At 43.1% G+C, this 13,832-nt stretch overlaps 1 protein-coding gene across 15 annotated transcripts in view; it reads right to left on the bottom strand.

The window, feature by feature from the left end:
* NCOA1 (nuclear receptor coactivator 1) overlaps positions 1-9,239 on the bottom strand; it is a 245,320-nt gene extending 236,081 nt beyond the window's left edge. For 13 of the 15 annotated variants that reach the window (XM_076000596.1, XM_076000597.1, XM_076000592.1 and 10 more), the window contains exon 1: positions 9,049-9,239. The gene's annotated coding sequence lies outside the window, so the exon portion shown is untranslated. Of the gene's footprint in view, positions 1-6,543; positions 6,696-8,882; positions 9,018-9,048 lie in introns of those variants that run through there. The other 2 variants (XM_012788105.3, XM_012788107.3) reach the window with 2 other exon arrangements.
* Positions 9,240-13,832: the final 4,593 nt, after the last annotated feature.

Raw genomic sequence — 13,832 nt, 5'->3', positions numbered from 1 at the left:
CCCAAGGGTCAAGACTCCAGCAGCGCCTTCCAACCAATTTCCTCTGTATGCCATTCAACTTGAAAGGACTTACCTTTAAAGGTACTCCAATTATATTATATCCATCTCTGAATTACTACCAGTTTGGCAAAAGACACACCATAGCACATTCTGTGACACCAGTTGTCTTCAACACTGTTCCCTTAGTGTAATGCTGGCTAGGGGCATCAGTCAAATTAGACAGGGTTGGAACAAGGTCCAACACTCTTCATGACATATCCTGCCTTAAATCCTTTTGGAACATGGCAGAGCATAAATAAATCAGTAAAATAAATCATGACTATAAATGAGAGCCAGGGCTTCCAACTTGTATGACCAATCTCACTTATACACGCAGACAACTTATATTTATACAAGGAGACAGCATTTTCACACTGCAAAAACAAGCCTAAACCTACTGCATCATCTTAAAGAATGCCAAAGGATAATACACTGTTTAAAGAATAACTACAGCTTTAAAAAAAAGTCAATGTTTTGAAATCTAGATAAAATAGGTAAGAAGTACACTAAGAACAATATAAAGCACATTTAAAGGATATGAAAGTAGACCTGGTAAACAAAGAGCCACAGAATGATACTGGAGGAATGTTGGAAATACTGGCAATGCTGGCTGCCTCAGAATTAATTTATATATTTAATAAATTCCAATCAACACCTAAAAATCATTGACACGTTTTTGTTTTTTTTTTTTTCCAGACAAGGTCTCACTCTGTCACCCAGGCTAGAGTACAGTGGCATCATCATAGCTCACTGCAATCTCAAACTCCTGGGCTCAAGTGATCCTACCACCCCAGCCTCCTGAATAGCTGGGACTATAGATATGCACCACCATGCCAGGCTAATTTTTCTATTTTTTGTAAAGATGGGGTCCGTTGCTCAGGCTGCTTTTGAACTCATGACTTTAAGTGATCCTCCCGCCTGGGCGTCCCATAGTGGTAGGATTATAGGCATGAGCAACCCCAATCATCCTTAAAATATTTTTTAAAAGCTGATGGGGGCTGGGCAGGGGGGCTCACACCTGTAAGCCCAGCCCTTTGGGAGGCAAAGGACGGAGGATCATATGAGGCCAGTAGTTCAAGACAAGCCTGGGAAACATATTGAGATCCCATCTCTATGCAAAAAGTGTTTTAAAAATTTGCTGGGCATGGTGGCATGCACCTGTAGTCCTAGCTACTCGGGAGGCTGAGGCAGGAGGATCACTTGAGCTCAGAATTTGTGGGCTGCAGTGAGCTATGATCAAGCCACTACACTCTAGCCTGGCGACAGCAAAGCTATCTGTAAGGGGGGAAAAAAACATGATCTGCTTTTAAATATACATAAAAATGAGTGAATAAGTTCCCAGTGTGGCAAGCCTTACATATGGAATCATTTCAAAAACTATGAAAATATAAAATTTGAGGTATAAAACCTGCCAAGAAAAGATACACATAAATTTGGAAAATTGACATTTCTCATTTTCATCCAGATCTACATACTTACTACATACTGCTACCCACCACCTCCCTCCATTAAAATCCTTCAAAGTCTTGCTACTGCACCTAGAATATCTGCTTCCCTCTCCCACTTCAGCTGATGCCCCACTCACTCCTCCTTGTATTTACCCTCTTTATGGCTCCCTGAATAACCCAAGCTTTTCTGTCCTTTCATCTTTGCTATTTAATCTTCCTGAATATATTATTCTTCTCACCCCACCCTCACAGAAATCATACCTCACCTTCAATGCTTTTGTCCACCACCAAACCCTTCATGAAACTTGCCATGATCTCTCTAAAATGAAAATATAGTAACTGCTCCCTCTCCCTGAATCCTCAAAATTCTATTTCAGTACCTTTCTCATAGCACTCATCACATTCAATTAGTATTACAAGTATCTTATGTTTGCCTTATCACCTCTCTTAGGTCATAATCTCCTTAAGAACAGGATCTATATCTTATTGGTTAATTTCCCTATCTTTTAACAGCACAGCACCTTGAACAAAGTATGTACTCACATAAGTATATCCTGAATGATTGAGTGGCTACTTAAAAATTCAATTACTGCCTACCTGTACCATTTAAAATGGAGAGGGAGTTATGACTAGACTTTGCAGAACAAATTACTTTTCCCTGGTTTCCTTCAAACAAACTCACAAAAGTAAATCACACACACAGACACTTTCAAAAATCAAGGACATTTCATCCTTCAACTATCTGGTCAAATACAGTAGGATATCTTTATATATATACACATACACTTACAACAGAATATATTCTGCTGAACAATCAAATCTGTGCCTGATAATAAAAATAAGTAAATATTCTAACCATATAGGCAAACTGAAATTTGAAGACGTAATATATTAAAGCTATCAGAATCAGATTAACCATTCAAAATACAAGTGGAAACAGAGAATGACCAAGAAATTTGTTACAAATGAAAAAAAAACCCTAAGCTTTAGCTATTTAAATACTAACAAAACTTAAGAGGCAGAATTTTATTGCTATGAATCCAAAACTAACCATTCAAAGATAAGCCTACCTGGACAGAAACACCAAAGAATCAATATTACTAAAGTACAAAGGTGAGACCAGAAAGGGCACAAGAATCTTAAAGTGCCACAGCTCCTGGGTCATCAGAAAGGAACGAGATTGCAAGAGTCTCCACAGCACATGTATGGAAAAGAAAGTCCAGAAAGGAAAAGAGGGCTATAATGTGGTCAAATGTGGCAAACACGCTTGGAGCGAAGTCAATTTAAAGATATGAATATGATTTCCAGTCAAAAGACCTGGACTCAAATATCATTCCTAACACCTACAACCTGTACAATCTTACACCAGCCACTAAATTTCCCTGACCCTTGTTTCCTCATTTATAAAATGTAGTATGTACAGCTAGCACAGTATCTGGCTCAGAGAAACAGCACTCAAATATTTACTGACTCTGAAGGAGGGCCTTACAAGAAAAGCAGACCTTTCTCTCCAGGCTCTTTTATAGTTTTTGATAGAACAGTCTTAACTAATTCCTAATTAATACCTTCTTATAATCTTTGAGAGTCAACTTTTGTTCAAAAAATAAAATACTCCTTTCCTTCTAGCTTATACGTTACTCAAAAGCTTATTAGAATTCTTTTTTTTTTTTTTTTTTTTTGACATAGTCTCACTGTGTTGCCCGGGCTAGGGTGCCATGGCATCAGCCTAGCTCACAGCAACCTCAGACTCCTGGGCTCAAGCAATCCTCCCACCTCAGCCTCCCGAGTAGCTGGGACTACAGGCATGTACCACCATGTCCGGCTTATTTTTTCTATATCTTTTTAGTTGTTTGGCTAATTTCTTTCTATTTATAGTAGAGAGGGGGGTCTCGCTCTTGCTCAGGCTGGTCTCGAACTCCTGAGCTCAAGCAATCCTCCAAACTCGGCCTCCCAGAGTGCTAGGATTACAGGTGTGAGCCACTGCGCCCGGCCTAGAATTCTTAAAATTTAAAATCTCTTTGTAATAACTTTCAAATACAAAAAATGACTCCCATAAAGAAGCCCCAAAGCCAAATATATTTGCCTGGACTTAGTCTCATCTGTAATATTAACAAGGCTGTCCAAAATGACCATTAAGCCTCCTTTTCTCTAAATGTTGTGGTTCATGCCATCTCAAGAATTTTCCAACCCCATCAGGAAAATCAGTTTAACATACACTAAAAAAAAAAAGAATCTCTAGGAAGGGAGGGAGGGAGGGATGCAGGCAAGGAAGGGGAAGGGGAGGAGGGAAAGGGGAAGGAAGCAGGAGTGAGAGAGAGGGGAGGGGAAGGGGAAAGGAGGAAAAGAAGGGAAAGGAAGGGAAGTTTATTATATAGAACATACAGTGAGAGAGTGACAAACATCAAGCTTTCTGGAAAACACACCAGCTTTGACTGTGTTTTTGAAGGTAAAGAGAACATAAAGGATACAGAGATACAATCTAAATAAAGAAAATGAAACATGTAAATGCAAAGAAGCAAGATATCTATGGGTGATTATAATACTTTCTTCACTTGTGTAGCACTTTACAGTTTACAAAGCATTTCTGCATATACCATCTGCAGCAAATTTTCTGGAATGGGAAATAAAAGAACCAGTTATCAAAAGATTTACATTTGATAAATTTGCCCACAGAGAATCTCCACTAAAAACAATAATATCAAAAAACATTTTAGAAAGAAATTTCTTCAGCATTTATGTGCAGAATGAATTAGAGAGGCAAATGCATGCAGGCAAACAGCTATAAACCAACAAATCATAGAATTTTAGCATAAGAAGTGTGAAATCAGACCAATATGCTCATTTAATGATGAAGAAACTCAAGCCCACAGAGTCAATGTGACTTGCATTACTCCATGTGCAAAATGACAGGAGGACCAGATTGTAGAAACACAAATAAAGGGAGAAATCTGAGAAAAGAATGAGAAAACTTGGCGATGGATTATAGCTAAAGAAATGCCCATTTTTAGCTAGTTATTGATGTCTTATATATGCCAATCATAGGCTAAGCATATCTTATTTAATATAAAAAGTTAAAGATCACAACAATATGAGGGTAAGTACATTATTTAAATTTTAAATACAAAACCCCTAAGTTTAGTGTGGTTAAATAGCCCAAGGTTACATTGACTAAGTATTTAATATCTGGAAGAGCCAGGACACCATCCTGAAGTCAAAGCTCCATTTCTAAAAAAATTTAAAAATTGCCTCAAAATTATAAGCTGAAATGGCAAAAATAAAGTATCACTCTGGAAAAATTGGCTAATCCAGTGTTATTAGAGTTCTGGTCCTGCTAATAGGCGAATTTTACCTCTGTGCTTGCACCTATTTTTATGAGTCTGATCTATCTAACAGTCAGGCCCAGAGCTACACAATAAAGCCAAATGTCTCTGCCCTCTGAAACATATCCAGAGAAACAAAAACAAAATATATCTAAGATGAGGGTGACTAGATTGATTAATTTCAGGTCTTTCATAACTTAAATGATTTTAGCTTTCATTTTGGCATAAGCTACTTATCTTTTAAATATGATAACCATACTAAGCTTTTCTAAAAACCTATCAATTCAGCAGTTCTCAACAATACTGTTTTGCAAATGGGATGACGGAAGACGAAGCACGAACACAACAACTCATTTTACTTGAACTTATGGAACTGGACTTAAATATTGGTGTGTTTTGTAATAATTTCCCTTATTCAGCCATGTATCCTACAGAAATAAAATCATTTCTATACTCTATATTAATCCAAATACTATATATCCATAAATCATTTTGCAGAACTAAGCTACAGAAAAAATCCGTACCTACTTCTTAAATTAAGCAACCAAGAATGGTACCCAGTTGCCACTAGGCCATTTATGACCTCCAACACCGTATGTTGAGAGAAAGGCACAAAGTCTAATGAAAATATAAAGAAGGGAGAAGGGAAGGTTTTAAATGACTAGACCTCACCTGCAATGGTAAGAAAAAGATAAGAGACCACAAGGTCTATCCTTAGTGGCCAATGACCAAGGGCTAAGTTACTAGTTAACCTAGGAGAAAAGCAATTTTAAAAAGGTCCTTTCCTACAGTCTAGTCTTTCCAAATGGAGAGGAAAATTACATAAGCTGGGAAGAAATTTGTATGGCTCTACAGCCCAGACTCTCAGTGCTGTGTCACCCAACTCCCGAAACACAGGATTCTACCCAATCCCACAACCACCACGACATCCAGTATTTTCAGGTAATGTAAAATGGAACCCACCACAACACTCTGGGACCCCTGCCATGAAAGCAGTTGATGGCCCTTTGAGAATTCCTGCGATTATCATATTAAGAAGACAAAAATCATTGCCAAGACAATAATGAGCATCCTGGGATCTCCTATGCTCTATGATTTAGGGAATTCTACTCAGTGTTGTGTGTTTGTATTGACCTCCCATACCTGCCCTAAAATGAAAGCTATGTTAGGTCATATTTGGTTGGCTTAAGGCCAACTAAATTCATAAGATATGCAACATACCATTTCAAACAATGGAGAGTCCTTGGGAGTTGGGACAAAAAAGACAAACTAAGGAACATAAGTAGTATTTCTCTAAGAGAAGGTATGTGAAATTGATGACGACCAAGCTGAGAGAGCTAAAATGTCCTTGAAAAACAATCAGAAATCAGTTTAGTATATAGTCCAATAAAGAAAAGATTTTCAAGAAATGTCCAATACATTCTCTCCCCCACACTATCTTTCAGCACCTCTACACTACCCTCATCATTTACTCAACATTTAGTCCTAGTGAAGATCGCTCACTGGATTAGCAGGATCAAGAGGACATGCAGAGAACATTCCATTCTGGGAACAACATCTTTAAATTATTTAGGCTTGTTTACCACCCTTCCCTATAGAGTAAAAGCATGAAGTTTTGCCAACACTTTCATAATATACACAAGTTAGTACCATAGCAACCCAATCCCCTGCCCACCAAAAGATTAACACATACACAGAAAACAGGAAATTCAATAAAAATTAAAGTTTGAACTTACACTCCTTCAACAGTTAAATGTCTTAAGTAGTAGCAGTATCTTTCTATCACACCCACTTCATGTTACCCTTACAGCTTCCTGGCATAAGCAAATTCTTGGGATTATACAAACTGCTGCTTCTGTTTCCAGCCCAGATTTCTAGAAATGAAACCCTGGAATTGAGGGAGAAAGAAAAACAAATGTTGGCAGAAAGAGAGAGGAAAAAGCATTGTCTATATAATCCCAGTTTAAATGGAACAATCACCATTAGTTCCATCAAGCACTTTTTTTTCCAATAAAACCACTTACCCAAAAATGCAGATCTAAAATACTCCCTTGGCTTAAACCACACAAAAAGCAATTTAATAGACACAATCCTACAGATTTTCTCAAAGAGAAATAAGAAAAAGATTTACTATAAACTATGTAAAATTCAAGTTTTACACCTTATAAATCAAACTTCAGTGTAGGTTAAGTAAATGTAATAAATAGTGCAAATATCTACAAAAATCAAACCAAACACCTGTCCTTATAAGTAGCAGCCCTCTTTCTCTCCAAATCATATAGTCCCCATTCAGACCTCTTTCTGACCCACTGTTGCCAAAGCATAAAGTCTAAATAAGAAATGAAAAATGGAGAGAAAACATTTCAGACATTAGTTCACAAAACCGAATTAGACCATTCCACAGAGTACAGGAGATAAACTAGAAACACTTCCATTTTACCTAGTTTATGACATGGAATGCCTATTTATTAAGCTGTTCAAGGAATGCCTATTTATTAAGCTGTTCAAGGAATGCCTATTTATTAAGCTGAATCAAACCTCACTGCTACCTTTAACCCAAAACTAGTTCTAGTTCAAGAGCCAAAAGACCCAAGCAAATACTTTCTTTTCACATTATTCTCAAGATGAAGAAATCCGACCCCCTTCCTACTACATCATAGCTTCTGTGAAACAAGCTGAGAGGCCCCTTTGGCCAACTTTTTTTTTTTTTTTTTTTTTTAGTCTAACCTCCAACCAATTCCAGAAGAGGAGACAAACCTCAAACAAATTTAACCCTTGAGATCCATCCCTTCAACCATACAAAATAATCTGAGCTTCACGGCAGTAATGTTTTATGCAGACACTTGAAGATTTCTTAACCACTGAAGTGTAAGCACCAGCCCTTGCAAATCATCACCACAGAGACTCCTCTTGGCATCCACAAAGGGTGCTGGGACTGCAGTTCACTCAAGAACCCTTCATTCACCTACATCATACTCGACATTAAAAATTCTCGGTCTGAAAAAAAAATGTCACCTTCTTCACAAGGACACCTGCCTCTTCAACACCTCTACAATGCACGACGAGAGCCAAGCATGAAAGTCTAAGAGATTCTCCAGCTCAAAGTTTTCCTTTCTACCAAAGTCTCCGGCCACAGCACCGTGGCCTGTCCCTGTCACACACAGAGGCTGTATTGTCAACCCCTCCGTCTCCCTCTCGTCAGACTAGGCAGTGTCTAGCCCCTGAGTGTGACTGCTTAAAAAAAAACAAAAAACAGCCAGCACAGCTGGGTAGTACGGACGGGGGACCCTGGTGTCCGATTTCTCCATTGCTTTTCCAAGAGACTAGAGAGCGGCTCGAATTGTCGCCGACCACTAACCAGCCCCACCTCCCAAACGTCTAGTCAACATGTTTGCCTCCCTTCGCAGTCCTTTCGGCAGAATCCCAGGAAGGGGACCAAATCCCAGCCCCAACAGAAAAATCTCATTTATCCCTCCCATCGCTACCTCCAAACCCCTTCCCCGGAGGAGACGAAAAGCAAGTGCGCCGGGTTAAACAGAAGCGCCGTCGAAGGCTGCGCTGACGGAAAGGCATGACACGGTCACCCCCATTTCGCGGTCCGGGCAAACGAGACTCAGATAGGTTAGCGGGCTAGCCAAGGTCACGGAGCCCGTCGGGGCCGAGGGGCGCCCGCGCCGACTTCCTGCTCCCCCTCTCGGCGGCGGCTCGGGGCACCAGCTCCCCACGCCCGGCCGGCGGCCGCGCAGCCTCGCGCACCCTCCGCGGATGCTCGCCCTCTCCGCGCTAACTAGGGCAACTGGAAAAGAGGCGGAGAGAAGTCGCTGCTGCAGCGATTTCCCCGGCGGGGAGCAGCCCCCAGCTGGTGCCCGTGACAGCTGCGACCTCCGCCCCCTCCAGCCGGGCCAGGCCAAGAGGGGAACTCGGGGAAAGTGGGAGGGGAAGACGGAGCGGAGAGAAAGGAGAGCAGGGGGCGGAGGGGCGCCAGCTGCTCCCCGCCCCCTAGGGCCTCGGCGGCCGCGCGGCTCGTGACAGCTGCACCCACCGGGAGGCTCCGCGCCCGCCGCCCGCCACTCACCTGCCGCCGCCGCCTCTGGGCCGCGCTCACCGTGGCGGCGGCGCCGCGGCCTCCGCTGCTCCTCGGGCCCGGCGCCCAGCCCCAGGGGCCCAGGCGGCCGCCACCGAGGCTCCCCGGCCCCCTCCTCCCGAGCAGGGGTCCCCCCGCAGGGGGATGCAGAACGAACCTGGCGCTGGCTCTGCGCGAGGGAGCAGCAGTGAACAGGCGGCCGAGGCGCTCAAGGCCGCGGCCCAGCCGTCGGAGGACAGGGCTTGGCGAACCGCGTCAGAGTCCCGCTCGCCTGGCCTGAAGAACAAGCATTTCAGCCGCTCTCCGCGGCCGCCATGTTCTCCTCCTCCTCGGCCGCCGCCGCCGCCGCCGCCCCCCGCTCGCGGCCCCGCCCCCTCCGAGCCCCGCCCCGGCCCGCCCCGCCCGCTCCCGCTCCGGCCGCCCGCCCTCCCGCCGCACTTCCCCTGCCCGCTCGGGCCGCCGGGACCGCCGGGACCGCCGCGACCCAGTGCCCGCGAGCTCCGACGGCGCGCCCGGGGCAGCGCGCCCCTGCCCGAAGGGCCCGCGGAGCGAGGAGCCGCCCCGCGCCCTCTGCCGGCCGCAGGGCTGCCCCAGCCCGCGTCCTAACGAAGTGTGGGAAAGGAGGCCCAAACTCTTCCCCTCCCCTCTCCTGCCCTCCCCTCGGGGCGTTCCTCAGACTGCTGCCGGGAAGCGGCCTCGAACCCCAATGTGCTCTGAGCTAGGCCGCCCAGCCTGCAGCCTCCCTCTGTTCTTTATCTTCCAGGGCAGGTTGCAGAGCACCAGAGGCCGGGTAGACAGGGGAGGAGTCGGTTCGGAGCCTGGCTCTCCACTAATGTGTTGTATTACTTTGAGCGAGACACATCCCGCGGGACTCGTTTTTTATTCTGTAAAATTGGGAGGTAGTTGCCTAGATGATTTCACAGGCTATTAGACAAGGAAAAAGAAAGATCATCTTCCCCCTTCGTTTTACAGTTGAAAAGATCTGACTGACAAGTCTGGCTCTGCAATTCCATGAATTACCTAAGATGTCTGTCATTCACAGATCCTTCTCTTCAAGGAGGTCCACACCTTTCTTCTTTTCTACCTTTTTTTTTTTTAATTCTATAAGGAAAGTGCTACTTCCAAAAGTAGAGTGCCTCTCTGAGCCATGATGATGGCCTTATCTGGAACGCATGCCTCATTCCAAAGGCTGGCAATGTAATACCTGCCTCCCTGGATTGTCCTAAGGTTGAATTAGTCACTAGCCGTGGAAGTTCTTTGTAAAGTGTACATCCATCCTTTCCTGCATTCTTATCCCCCTTTAGCGCTCTTAACCTTCCTTAATCCTGTCCTGGTGTTGCTATCTCCCAAGGATTTCAGCAGTTTCTCTTCCTGTGTTTTCTACCCTAAATCAATCTCTGTAAATCCCTAAGTCCTTTATACCCTTCTCCTAATTGAAACCTGACTGCCTCCAAAACGCTAACCTCCCTGGCACCTCTCTGAAACAGCAGACAACTTCTTCCATAGGCAGCTACGCTGTCCGCTGTCCGTTGTTCACTGCCATCTGCTATATTATCATGCGCTTCCTGTCCTGGTCATGCTCATAAAACCACCTCTTAGCCTACACTCCCACATCCATTCAGTATTCATTCATTTATATGTATTCATTCTACTGATTCTTGTCAAAGACCTACTACTGGGGCCCTGAGTGCATTTCCTGAGCTCTTGCCCTCACCTGAGTTAGCATTACCTCTAGCCATCTGCAGAGTCCCCACCACCAATAATAGCTGGAAATAATAGCAGAACTATATATCTCAGGCATTCACCAGTTTAATCCCCTTCTGCAGGGTCTACTTCCCAGTCTAGTCCAATCCAGACTGTGCAAAAGTACCTTGTTATGGCATCTGGTGACTACAAATGGGACAAGGTACTTCTGTCTCCACTGGACTCTGATAACTGCTGAATGCCAAATCTAGTGGACACATCAGTCCTCTTACATGGACTTTCTACAGTCCTTGATACTGCTAACTCCTTTTTGAAACTCCCCTCTCCTCCCCAGTCTTCAGTCTTCAACATCACTCTCCTGTGTCTCTGTTTTCTGAACTTCCCTTCTCTAGCACTTTCTTTGGCTGCTTTCTTTTTTACAAGGCCATAAAATGGTGTTATCCTTTAAGATTTTTTTTCTTCCTCTACTGTCACTTAGGTTGACTCTTTATTTCCACAGCTTCAACTGTTAATAACAGTTGCATCTCCTTTTTCCAGCCCCCATGCTCTGCAGCCCAGTGTCTTAATTAAGTTTAAAACTGTCCTCAAGACACACAGTGCTGAGATTTTGTTGAATGATCAATGAAACTTAAGGTATTATTTCTACTGCCGTAATCATCCATGAATGATAAAGAATTCCTTTTCTAGAGTGGTTTTACTTCTTAAGTAAGATCCTATGACTTTTTTCTCCTTCCTGTACAAGTCATAATCACTTGCCAAAGTAATTATTATACCCTTTTATATGTCCAATTGGTCATCTTTTCTGTGGTCATATTCAATTTCTCGCAGGCTCTATCTACTTTTACTAAACAGGCCCACTCCCTTAACTCCAATTAATACCTCCCCCCAGAAACCCTAAATATAGGGGCAAAATATTCATTACATCTACTTCCTGAACTCTGCCATAGCCTCTCTAAAATTCATTTGCTTTAGCTATTTAAGTAAGAATTGCTTTATTCCCAAAATATAATGCCAACCGAGTAGGACTGACCCAACTAAATGAAAGTGCTTTGAAGAGATTTTTTTTAAATGAAAATTTAAAGGCAACATTTAACTTTTATAGCCTAGATGGAACTGGTTTTAGACCAGGCCCTATTGACCCTGTACATTAATAATAATCCTAGAGTGGAATACAAACACCCTAGTCATATGACCAAGATCTATAATATGCCTGTTGAATATTCTCCAACACATAATAGATTTCCAGTTCTATAAAACATGTAGCTAGGCCGGGCGCTGTGGCTCACGCCTGTAATCCTAGCTCTTGGGAGGCCGAGGCGGGCGGATTGCTCAAGGTCGGGAGTTCAAAACCAGCCTGAGCAAGAGCGAGACCCCGTCTCTACTATAAATAGAAAGAAATTAATTGGCCAATTGATATATATATAAAAAATTAGCCGGGCATGGTGGCGCATGCCTGTAGTCCCAGCTACTCGGGAGGCTGAGGCAGAAGAATCACTCGAGTCCAGGAGTTTGAGGTTGCTGTGAGCTAGGCTAACGCCATGGCACTCACTCTAGCCTGGGCAACAAAGGGAGACTCTGTCTCAAAAAAAAAAAAAAAAAAAAAAAACATGTAGCTAGTGTACATGAAATCACTCCAGTTACTGAGGCAAGAACTAATTTAACTTTGAAAATCTTTTTTCAAATAGTTTTTTGTTTTATAATAATGATGCAGATTCATAAAATATTCAAACAATAAAGAAAAGTAGAACAAAGTAAAAAAATTAAGCTCTATCAAGCTAGAGAAAAACATAGTATACATCTTTCCACACATCACTGTATGTGTATTTGCACATATAAATATAGTCTATATATTCAATTTTATATAAAAATAAGATCATGCTATAAATCTGTGGTCCAAAATCCCCCAGCCCAGGACCAGTACCCATATGTGGCCTGTTAGGGACCAGGCCACAGAGCACCAACACCACCCCCACTCATGGAAAAATTATCTTCCATGAAACTTAGGATCCTGGGCCGCACAGCAGGAGGTGAATGGCTCTCATTGTTTTCATCACTGCCTACACTCTGTGGCCCCACCCCACCCCTGCACCACCACCCCGACCAGCCCCTGTCCATAGAAAAATTGTCTTCTATGAAAAGGTCCCTGGTGCCAAAAAGGCTGGGGACCACTGCAATAAATGCTCATTAATAATCTTATGTCTCGGGCCAGGCGTGGTGGCTCACGCCTGTAATCCTAGCTCTCTGGGAGGCCGAGGCGGGCGGATTGCTCGAGGTTGGGAGTTCAAAACCAGCCTGAGCAAGAGCGAGACCCCGTCTCTACTATAAATAGAAAGAAACTAATTGGCCAACTAATATATATAGAAAAAATTAGCCGGGCATGGTGGCGCATGCCTGTAGTCCCAGCTACTTGGGAGGCTGAGACAGAAGGATCGCTTGAGCCCAGGAGTTTGAGGTTGCTGTGAGCTAGGCTGACGCCACGGCACTCACTCTAGCCTAGGCAACAAAGTGAGACTCTGTCTCAAAAAAAAAAAAAAAAAAAAAAAATAATCTTATGTCTTTTATTATACTATACAATGTATTTTCTTTTTTTTTTTTTTTTTTTTTTTTTTTGAGACAGAGTCTGGCTTTGTTGCCCAGGCTAGAGTGAGTGCCGTGGCGTCAGGAGGAGTAGTTCCAGCTACTCCAAGTAGCTGGAACTACAGCCTCCCGAGTAGCTGGAACTACAGGCATGCACCACCATGCCCAGCTAATTTTTTTCTATATATATTAGTTGGCCAATTAATTTCTTTCTGTTTATAGTAGAGACAGGGTCTCGCTCTTGCTCAGGCTGGTTTCGAACTCCTGACCTCAAGCAATCCACCCGCCTCCGCCTCCCAGAGTGCTAGGATTACAGGTGAGCCACTACGCCCAGCCTATACAATGTATTTTCAACATCAGTAGTTGAAGACTCTTGCATAGATCTCTTTAGCTACTTAACCAGTCTCTTACTAAAAATGTTTACTTTGTTCCTATTTTTTCTGTGTTTATTTTTGTAAATCATGCTGTTCTAATGCATGTCTCTGTGCAGTCTGGAAATTATTTTCCTAAATTCCTAGAAGATTAATTGCTGGCTCAAAGGGTACATGTTTAATTTTTTTTTTTTAACTACATATTTGTCAAACTGACCTCCAGAAAAACTGTTCCAATCTATGGTCCTACCTACACTGCATGAGCCTGCCACTTCCAAATAACCAGCTC

This window comes from Microcebus murinus, chromosome 3 (genome assembly GCF_040939455.1).
Source record: "Microcebus murinus isolate Inina chromosome 3, M.murinus_Inina_mat1.0, whole genome shotgun sequence".
Classification (NCBI taxonomy): Eukaryota; Metazoa; Chordata; class Mammalia; order Primates; family Cheirogaleidae; genus Microcebus; species Microcebus murinus.
The sequence above is the reverse complement of the archived record's forward strand: the minus strand, read 5'-3'. Positions and strand labels throughout refer to the sequence as shown.